The sequence below is a fragment of the Carassius auratus genome, unplaced genomic scaffold (genome assembly GCF_003368295.1).
Source record: "Carassius auratus strain Wakin unplaced genomic scaffold, ASM336829v1 scaf_tig00217686, whole genome shotgun sequence".
Taxonomy (NCBI): domain Eukaryota; kingdom Metazoa; phylum Chordata; class Actinopteri; order Cypriniformes; family Cyprinidae; genus Carassius; species Carassius auratus.
This window is the reverse complement of record NW_020529187.1, coordinates 28,871-39,290: the sequence shown is the minus strand read 5'-3', so window position 1 is coordinate 39,290 and position 10,420 is coordinate 28,871. Positions and strand designations below refer to the sequence as shown.

Genomic DNA, 10,420 nt, shown 5'->3' with positions numbered 1-10,420 from the left:
ATTAGACCTCGGTCACAGCAATACCTTCACAGAGCCTGGTGCAAAATCCATGCACGAGGGCGAAACAGAAAAAGCCTGTAAATCTGCAACTCTCCTGAGGGAGGATAAAGCCACAAGAAGAATCCGCGGCAGAATTAAATCCAATAAAATGAACATCGGGCCACGCCTCTAGCGTGATTACAGCAGCTGTGTGAGCAGTCATAAACAGGCTGTCTTAGTCAGCCTCTTGTGCAGTCCCTCAACTCTGAAGGCTGGATTGTGCAGAGTGTCTGAGGGGGGCGCTCAAGTGATAGCTCGATCCAATGATGCTGCGAGGCAGTCAGTGTTAGAGAGTGGGGACTGCAGTGAGAGGGTTGGATGTGCATTAGCAGTCCAACAGCGCTCTCTAATGGAAGGGCACAGTCCCTGGCGAACGGGAAAGGAAGCGAATGCGTCTAAGTCGCTGCGTTTCGTAGTGTATAATCCTGAAGCGTATCCACGGCAGGATTTAATCCAACAAGATAAACATTGGGCCATGCCGCTAGCGAGAACGTGGTAGCTGTGAGCCGATATAAACTGGTCGTCTTTGTCAAACTCTTGTGCCGTCCTTCAGACTCTGAAGGCTGGATTGTGCACAGTGTCTGAGGGGGCACTCAAATGATAGCTCAATCCAATGATGCTCGAAGTGCCTTTTCTGCGACACAGTCAATGTTAGAGCGTGGGGACTGCAGTGAGAGGGTTGGATGTGAATTAGCAGTCCAACAACACTCTCTAGTGGAGGGCACAGACCCTGGCGAACAGGAAGGGAAGCACATGCGTCAAAGTCGCTGCGTTTCGTTGTGTATAATCCTGAAGCATATCCACGGGCAGGATTTAATCCAACAAGATAAACATTGGGCCAAGCCGCTAGCGAGAACGAGGCAACTGTGTGAGCCGTTATAAACTGGTCGTCTTTGTCAGCCTCTTGTGCCGTCCCTCAAACTCTGAAGGCTGGATTGTGCAGAGTGTCTGAGGGGGCGCTCAAATGATAGCTCAATCCAATGAAGCTTGAGGTGCCTTTGCTGCGAGACAGTCAATGTTAGAGCATGGGGATTGAGGACGAGAGGCTTTCTCGTTAAGAGCTGCCATAAAGTGAAGTAAATTTGTCGAGATTAGACATTCCTCGACACGCTTTCGACGAGACTTTAGGCCACGGCCGTGGCCGAGTTTGGCGCAATCCGTTTGGCTAGAGAGTATAACAGCAGTCCGCCATGTCAGCAAGCGTTCATGACGTGCGCTGATTAAGGCTGCTTCCAGGACCTTGAAACCTCTTGGTGGAGGTCTGTGAAGAAGGGTAGCAGCTCACGGGGGGATAGTTTATCCACCACGTGGGTAACCACATTAAACTGCTCACTGAGGAAGGGGAGGCGCGTTTCTCCTGTCCGCTCAGAGGGAGAGAACTGCATGTGCCGGCCAGAGCCTACTCTGAGTTCGAAGCCGCGGTGGACAAACATAGTTTGAAAAAGCAAATCTGCTGATTAACACGCTCGAGTCAGTCAGAGCGAGCAAGTGGAAAAACTCCAGTGCATCACTGTATTCATAGTCAAGCCGCACATATCGCCCCTAACCAACACCTCGTGCGGAGCCTCAGCGACCGCAGAAGCGAAATGGTGGGTATAACGGCTCCTGAAGTTTTTCTCCGTGATTAGAAAATAAACACGCTTCAACTGATGCCTTCAGATTCAGATTTTCAGTTTTAATGTCTGTCCCCTTGTCATCACAAACATCTGAGAACCGTGAAAAACTAAAGAATAAAAATAAAATTGCAATTACATTTGTGATGAAGTCATTTTACATTACATTGTAGATTAATCATATGGCTTAAACATACTAATACACAAAATACCTTAAATTATACACAAAATTAACCAAAACACAAACAAACATACCGTGTGCTTTCCAATCAGGATTCAGGAGACATTAGAGATCTTCTTAACAAACAATCTTATTAAATCTTTTAATTCTTACGATCTTACACTTCTCCGTTCGTGATCACCTCGTGCTTTCCCAATGCTCAATGCAGCTTATCAAACCACGTGACCTACATACGTACAATGCTACATATTTTCACCATTAGGTGTCACTATTGGCAATTGTTAAACATATACAATACTCAATGCTACAACATTTGTAACAAACAAACAAATACTTTTAAAAAGGGTAACAAAATATTCAGCAAGAAATACACCTTTTCTGTGTCAGCTACACTGCCACCAAAATTACAAGGATTTATGAAATTACTACCTTTTAACTGAAATCAATTAAGCCTGTAATTTTCCTATAAGCTGTCAGTTAACTTTCATTCTTCTTTCAACACTTTCAACATAAGAGTTATTTTCATTTTCTTTGAACAACACTACTCTGTATGTTAAGACAACTGTATGTATACTCGTAGTTTAGGAATTGTTCTCAACTATTACCACTATTTTTTTAATTGGACGTTCCAAAAGAGTTATTTGTGTCAATCTCTCACCCTTTTTACCTAACTTACTTTGTCCCATTTGGAGTTTAACCTTTCTTACAAGCCCATCATCATCTGCACTTGTCTCAACAACTCTAGCTAACCTCCATTCATTTCTGTGAACATTGTCCTCTTTGACAATCACTACATCTCCAATTTGAACATTTCTTCTAGGTTTGTGCCATTGTTGTCTGAGGCTTAAGTTGGCCAGGTATTCTTTACGCCACCTGCTCCAAAACTGCTCTGACAAGTATTGCACTCTTCTCCACCTTTTCCTAGCGCACAGATCTTCACGAATAAATTTGCCAGGAGGAGGCAGAGGCACTGATGTCTTCATCGTAAGCAGATGATTAGGAGTCAAGGGCTCAAGACTCTCTGGGTCATTTATTGTGTTAGTGGTAAGCGGACGATTATTCACGATTAACATTGCCTCGTAGAAGAATGTCCTTAATGAGGTGTCATCCAGTCTTCCTTTAGCTTGTGCCAGAACAGCATTCATCACACTCCTTACTGTTCTTATCTGGCGTTCCCACACACCTCCCATGTGGCTTGCTTCAGGAACATTCATAAGGAAATCACACTGTTTGCTTGCAAGATAGGTAGAGATCCTCTCTTGGTCTAGATCCTTCAAACCTTTCTCCAGCTCATTCCTTGCCCCCACGAAATTTGTGCCTTGGTCGGATCTGATCTGTCGCACGGCTCCTCTGATTGCTATGAAACATCTTAAAGCATTCAGAAATGCATCAGTAGTGAGATCTTCTAACATTTCTAAATGTACAGCCCTGGAGCTCAGGCACGTAAACAACAGACCATACCGTTTGAATTCTTTCCGACCTTGTTTCGTGTAGAAGGGGCCAAAACAGTCAATACCAGAATATAAGAATGGGGGTGATGGTTCTACTCTGTCAGCTGGAAGGTCAGCCATGCGCTGTTCTTCAACTGGTCTGCGCAGCTTTCTGCATGTAACACAATTTTTGATGTATTTGGCCACTACATTGCTTGCACCCATTATCCAATATCCACTGGATCTGAGCTCATTTAAGGTTTGACCTCGACCTTAAAGTGTTGAATTTTCTTGTGGCAATGGTCAAGTATCAGCTGTGTGACAATGCCTTCCTTAGGAAGAATTATTGGATGTTTCAACTCCAATGCTGCGTTAGACTTTCTTAACCGTCCTCCAACCCTGAGCAGTTCATTCTGGAGAACAGGATCAAGTTGGTATAACCTGTTATTCTTCGGTAGCTTAGCAGGGTTTTGACTGAGACATTTCAGTTCTTCTTCAAAGGCTTCTTTTTGTGCTGCCTTGATGAGCACAAGAGCTGCTTTCTCTCTCTCTTCTACACTAATGAACCCTGATCTGTCTCTTTTCACAAGTCTTTTGATTCTAGCTATAGCATTGATTGCTGTATTCCAATCTGAGAATCTTGTTAGTCTTTCAAGAAAGTTGTCTCTTACACAGGCATCTGTTTTCAGGACCTTTACCTCAGGGTCACCTACAAGAAGCTTTGGTGAAGTTTTATGAGTAACAATTTCTTTTTCCCATAGAAACTTTGGGCCTTTCAACCAACTTGAGTCAATTAGGTCTGCCACCTTGGAACCCCTAGATGTACAGTGGATTTTGATTGGTTTCCACATAGAACCACTGCTTTGGATCTGTAGAGTCTCTTATTTTCTGGACACGATTAGCCACAAAAACATGAAAGCGTCTGGCTTCGTTCTTGATATACCCTAATACTATCTGGGAATCCGTCCAGAAAAACTCCTCATTTATCTCCAGATCTAGCTCTTCTCTAAGAAGATGACTTACTGATGCTGAAACTGTGGCTGCAGTCAGCTCAAGGCGTGGTATGCTGAAAACCTTTGTAGGGGTTACTCTGGCCTTTCCCATGACCAGCGCACAATGCACTTGCTCATCAGCAACAGTCCTGATATATGATCACTGCTGGCATCTGAAAAATGATGCAGTTCAATTTTCTGGATTTTGCCCATATTTTCAGGAATGAAGCATCTTGGTATTCGAATCCTTTGGAGATTTTCCAAGTCATGGAGCCATGTATCCCAGTTTGGCTTCAGATCAGAGGGAAGAGGTTCATCCCATCCTACTCCTCGTTTACACATCTCTTGGAGCACTCTTTTTCCAACAAAGACGTAGGGAGCAAGAAAACCTAATGGGTCGTACACACTTGCAACCACTGATAGAATTCCCCTTCGAGTAGCAGCCTTTTCAGTAAGGTCGACTTTAAATGAGGATGTATCAGTCTCTATGTTCCACTTTACTCCCAGTACACTCTGCATTGGAAGCTCATTGTAGTTCAGATCAACATCCTTTACTACACTGGCACGTTCACTCTCTGGAATTGCATTCAAAACTTCTCTGCTATTGGACACAAACTTGTGTAAGCGCAGTTTTCCTTTGGCCAAAACATCTCTCGCTTCATTAATCAACTTGTTGGCTTTCTCATTGGAATCAATGCTGACAAGACCATCATCCACGTAGAAGTTTTTGCGAATGAAGCTTGCTGCCAGTGGGTAGTCCTTCTCATATTTGCTGGCTAGATATTTCATGCCATAGTTCGCACACCCTGGAGAGGATTCTGCTCCAAAAATGTGAACTCGCATGCAATATTCCATGGGTTCCTTTTCAGTGTTCCCTTCTTCCCACCATAAGAATCTCAGGAAATCACGATCATCTAGATTGACATGAAAGCGATGGAACAACATCTCCACATCGCAAAGAATAGCAATCTGATGCTCACGAAATCTACACAGCACTCCAGTCAGAGCATTTGTTAAGTCTGGCCCTGTGAGTAAGTGGTCATTTAGAGATGTGCCTTCAAATTTGGCTGAGCAGTCAAATACCACTCTTATTTTCTCTGGTTTTCTTGGGTGGTACACCCCGTGGTGTGGGATGTACCATGTACTGTCTTCTTTTCCAGTGGTAGTTGCTTCTTCAGCATCTCCATCTCTAAAGACACTGTCCATAAATCTCACATAGTCCTTTCTGTACTTAGGACTTCTCTCCATTTTCCTTTTCAAATATCTCAAACGAACCACAGCAAGCTTCTTATTGTTCGGCAACTGAGGACGCTTTCTGAAAGGTAAGGGCATTTCCACATGTCCTTCTCTGTTGTGTTGAACCCTTTCATCCAACTGTTGAAGAAATTGAATGTCCTCCTGAGATATTGTCCTCTCTTTTGAATCTGTATCCCTGGAAGTCAGCTTCTAATGTCCTGATTATAGAGGCAGGTGTTATAGCTGGGAGTTCCTTCACCGATATGCGATGACAGAACCCTGTTACATCTCTAGAGCAACTATTGGGAGCTATGAATCCCACTATACTCCAGCCTAAGTCTGTTTTGACTGCGTAAGGCTCGTTATCATTCCCTGATATCACTTGGGTTGGCTTTAGAGCTCTTGGACAATCATAGCCAATTAGAAGTCCTACAGGACAATCCAATAGATCTGAAATTTTGTCTGCAACACTGAGCAGGTGGGTCCATTTCTGAGCTTTTTTGCAAGTAGGAATGCTATCTCGTTCCAAGGGAATGTAGTCTTGAGTGTAAACTGGTGGCAACTCAATGTACTCTTGCAAACTATAGCCTCTCACTCTTAGCCCATCTACTCTCTGACAATCCTCTATCGTAGCTCGATCAGTCATTGTGGACAGCTTTAATTTCACAGGTTCTGTATGTACTTGAAGTTTGTCGCAGATGTCCTGATTGATGAATGTATTACTGCTCTGCGTGTCCAGCAATGCGTAGGCTAGAATTTCTGGGCTGTCCTTTGTTGCACAAGAGAGCCATACTGGAACTATCATTGAAGTGCGATTATAGTTGTCCATTCCCACACTACATAAGCTAATGGAAGCCCTTTCGTCAGATGAAGCTTCTGGTTTTCCTCCTTGAAAACTTTCTTCATGAAGTGGAGAGGGATGACTTTGCCTGCAGATGTTGCAAGTTGCTCGCTTTCTACAGTTTTTGGAGATATGGCCGACTCTCAGACAACCAAAGCACATCTTGTTGTTGATGACAAACCTTTTCTTCTCCTCAAGAGGCATTGCCGCAAACTTTTCACATTTGTATATGAAGTGATTTTGCTGACAGCAGATACATTCTAGTTGTCTTTTATCTCGAGTAGCAGAAGGGTTGAGTTTGGTACTGGTTTCTCTTTCCAATGCATTAAAGTTCTTTGAAATGGGTTTAACATTTTGCATCAGAGCACTGGCTTTGAAACGTTTTTGCTCCTTACCTAACCTTTCATCTGCATGTTTTAAAGCATGTAGAGAGGAAACAGGATTACATGCAATACGTGCCTCTTCTGCCACAAAGTCTGAAAACTCAGCGAAACTTGGGTATGGCTTTTCATCATCGAGTGCTTTACTGACATGCCTATTCCAGCGAGTTGTTATAAAGTCAGGAAGTTTCTGAAGCAATTTCTGGTTCTCTTCACAATCGTCCAAAACTCCCAAACCATGTACATGAGGCATTGCATTTTTACAGGAGATAAGGAAATCACTAAACTCCCTCAATTTCAGTGATTCTTTAGGTCCTATTTTTGGCCAGTTACTCAGCTTTGTCCTAAATGCTCTTTGAACTACAAAAGGGTGTCCATAGCGTTTATTCAGGGCATCCCAAGCTTGCGTGTATGCATCTTCATCACTCCTATAAAATGTTCCCTCTAGTACACTAAGAGCATCTCCACTTATGTACTTCTTTAGATAGAAGAGCCTATGTGCTGAAGTTGTGCAGTTTGTTTCAATTAAAGCTTTAAAACAAGTGCGCCATTCAATGAACTTGAGTGGGTCACCTGTAAAGGTGAATGGCTCTGGAGCTGGAAGTTTGGTCATTGCCAGGGATTCTGTTAGTGCTTTCACTAATACAACCTCATCTACTTTAGTCTCTAGCTTATTTTCAGAGCACGGTTGAGCTAAAGGTTGAAAGGTTGAAACCTTGGTGCATGAATGGCTATTGTGTTGCAGCGGATGCTGACATGGAGGCAAAGCATATTTTTCGTTTGTTTCTCTTATTTCAGCGTTCAATCTTGATTCCTCTTCTGCGTACACACTATATTCAGCTTCCATGACTTCAAGATCCCTTTGTTCCTCCAGCATTTTTAACCTCTCTTGTTGGGCTAGCACCTCTTTTCTTTGAGCCGAGATTTCTTTTTCTCGATTTAGTTCAGCACGTTTTGCAGCAAAGCGTGCCGCTGCTTCCGCTCTTTTTACTGACATATGACTTCCCTGCTGACTTTCTTTTTCAGCTCTCGACACAGTTGATCCATAAATTGACTTGGCGTCATCTCTTTGCAGTAACTGGAGGAGTGTTTCTTTTACAGCCTCCGCATCAAACTCTTTGGTGTCAACTTCTGCGCAACGTCTTTTCAACAGTACAGTTACTTCACTAGTTACTGAAGTGCAGCTATCCATTTTCCTTCTTATATCTTGAGATGGGACGTTCATTGCACGAATACTCTCATAGGTTTGTTTTAACTCTGCTTCAAGTTTTTTCTGCAGTCACTATCATATCACCTAACTCGGTTTTAGAGCATTGTTCTTTCAGTTTAGATCTGATAAACTGAGCTTCAGCTTTAAAGTTTAAGTATGTGAACATAAACTTCCTTTCTCTTTTTGCTAACTCATCACGTCTTAACTCAAGCATTTTTTCTGTTGGACGTCTTTCTCTTTCTGAACGCCTAACTTCTTGCTCAACTTGTGATGATGACCCTTGAAGTTTTGTCTTATTAGCTTGCAAATCTGCATTAATTTCTGCAAGGCGTTCTTCATATTTTTGACTTTCTGAGACATCAATTTCAGTTTCTAATTTCCCCTCTAATTGCGCTTTTTCGTCTTCAAGAGCTTGAATGACTTGGTCTAAGACACTGTCTGATCTATTTACATCCATGTTGGTAACTTGGTTTAAACCACAAAATTATTCAGCCTTAAACTCTAATAGCCAGCTGTACAAACACATTGAAATTGTACAATGTCAATTATTAAACAAGTTACACATTAATCTCAACTCAGAAAAGTATTAAATGCAAAAACTTTTTTCAACCATTTGCATACAATTTCAATTAGAATAAATGTTAATGCAACATCAACCAAGAAATTAATTTTTCAAGCTGAAAAAATACAGTCTGACCTCCAAATCCAAGGGTATCAACTCTTATTGATGACTGAATTGTCCAAACTTTGCAATGTCGCCGCCTTGTGGCTATCGGTTGTCACTGCAAAATGTCTTCTTGCGCTGCTCTTCTACACAGAAAGGAATTCAGTCACGCGAAAAGCAAGATGGAGTTTCAATACGACGAAATCGCATTGCTCCCTTGAATGACGACATCTTCACCTCCACTGACGGCTGCTATTTTCCACCAGGTCAACTGGATCACCACGAGGGCTGGCAACTCTTAATTTTTTACGATGAATTCTTGCACTTTAGAGGATGTGAATGCACATTTTTCACTATAACGGCTCCTGAAGTTTTTCTCTGTGATAAGAAAATAAACACGCTTCAACTGATGCCTTCAGATTCAGATTTTCAGTTTTAATGTCTGTCCCCTTGTCATCACAAACATCTGAGAACCGTGAAAAACTGAAGAATAAAAATAAAATTGCAATTACATTTGTGATGAAGTCATTTTACATTACATTGTAGATTAATCATGTGGCTTAAACATACTAATACACAAAATACCTTAAATTATACACAAAATTAACCAAAACACAAACAAACATACCGTGTGCTTTCCAATCAGGATTCAGGAGACATTAGAGATCTTCTTAACAAACAATCTTATTAAATCTTTTACTTCTTACGATCTTACACTTCTCCGTTCGTGATCACCTCGTGCTTTCCCAATGCTCAATGCAGCTTATCAAACCACGTGACCTACATATGTACAATGCTACATATTTTCACCATTAGGTGTCACTATTGGCAATTGTTAAACATATACAATACTCAAATAAACATTCAATTATTAAACAACATTTGTAACAAACAAACAAATACTTTTAAAAAGGGTAACAAAATATTCAGCAAGAAATACACCTTTTCTGTGTCAGCTACAGTGGGGGTTAGACGCGAGGCGACTTATAGAAAATACACTCCAGAGCGCGGATTCTTTTTTCTGTAGCCGTAGGCTATCACAGAGAGAACATGTAGAGAGGCTGCTAACGAACCTCTCATGAGTGCCTCCTCGTGATAAACCCATTATACGGCTCTTACCTTTCGTTGACTCATCACGTCCGCGAAGAGGAGTTAAACACTGCTCGAAGAAAAAACGATGAGAACGCGAGATGGTTTCCTTAGGGCACAGATGATTCGCTTTCCTGAAGGAATGAAATAGCGCGTGGCACTCAGGTATACGATGCGTACGCATGCGTAGGGGCGGTGCCAAGCAATATTTGGCCAATAGGATTGGCGGGATGGTATAGGGCTTCAGACATTCATCACACCGAGGGGTGTTCCCATACCGGTGACGTCACCGCAGCATTGAAGTGACCTATGAAAGGGAACTGAAGATCATTAATTTTTTTTCTTGCGTTTTTGCACGGTAGACTTATCAGTGCAATCATGATCTCTTTGGCTGCCATGATGGCTTTTTTCAAGGAGGAAAACAAAAGTGTTCAAAGGGTTGAAAACCACTTCAGATAGGATCATGTAACGTTAGTTGAGTGTAGTGTGTCCGAGGGTCTGCTTGTGGGTTTTGTAAGGGCCAGAATGAGGGACAAGACCTACAAAGTTTTGGTGAGTTTTGCAGGGAGGTTGGTAGCGTTATTTAGCATTATCGTCCACTTTAGCTAGCCTACTGTAGCCTTCGTACGGTATGAGTCATATCAAGTATTTTATAATGCCACTGTCAAAACAATATTTAGCCTAGGCATACCTTTTTGTGCATTCACTGAACATTTGGCGACGACATGTGTTGACGACTGAGCTG

The 10,420-nt window shown here is 42.2% G+C and overlaps 2 long non-coding RNA genes across 2 annotated transcripts; both read right to left on the bottom strand.

Moving 5' to 3' along the window:
- Positions 1-1,695: 1,695 nt before the first annotated feature.
- On the bottom strand, positions 1,696-1,970 carry LOC113102091 (uncharacterized). Its single transcript, XR_003290623.1, has 2 exons — positions 1,908-1,970; positions 1,696-1,762 (listed from the first exon to the last, which is right to left on the bottom strand). It is a non-coding gene; the product is annotated as an uncharacterized LOC113102091 (long non-coding RNA).
- Positions 1,971-9,002: 7,032 nt separating this feature from the next.
- On the bottom strand, positions 9,003-9,277 carry LOC113102090 (uncharacterized). Its single transcript, XR_003290622.1, has 2 exons — positions 9,215-9,277; positions 9,003-9,069 (listed from the first exon to the last, which is right to left on the bottom strand). It is a non-coding gene; the product is annotated as an uncharacterized LOC113102090 (long non-coding RNA).
- Between the last annotated feature and the right edge of the window lie 1,143 nt (positions 9,278-10,420).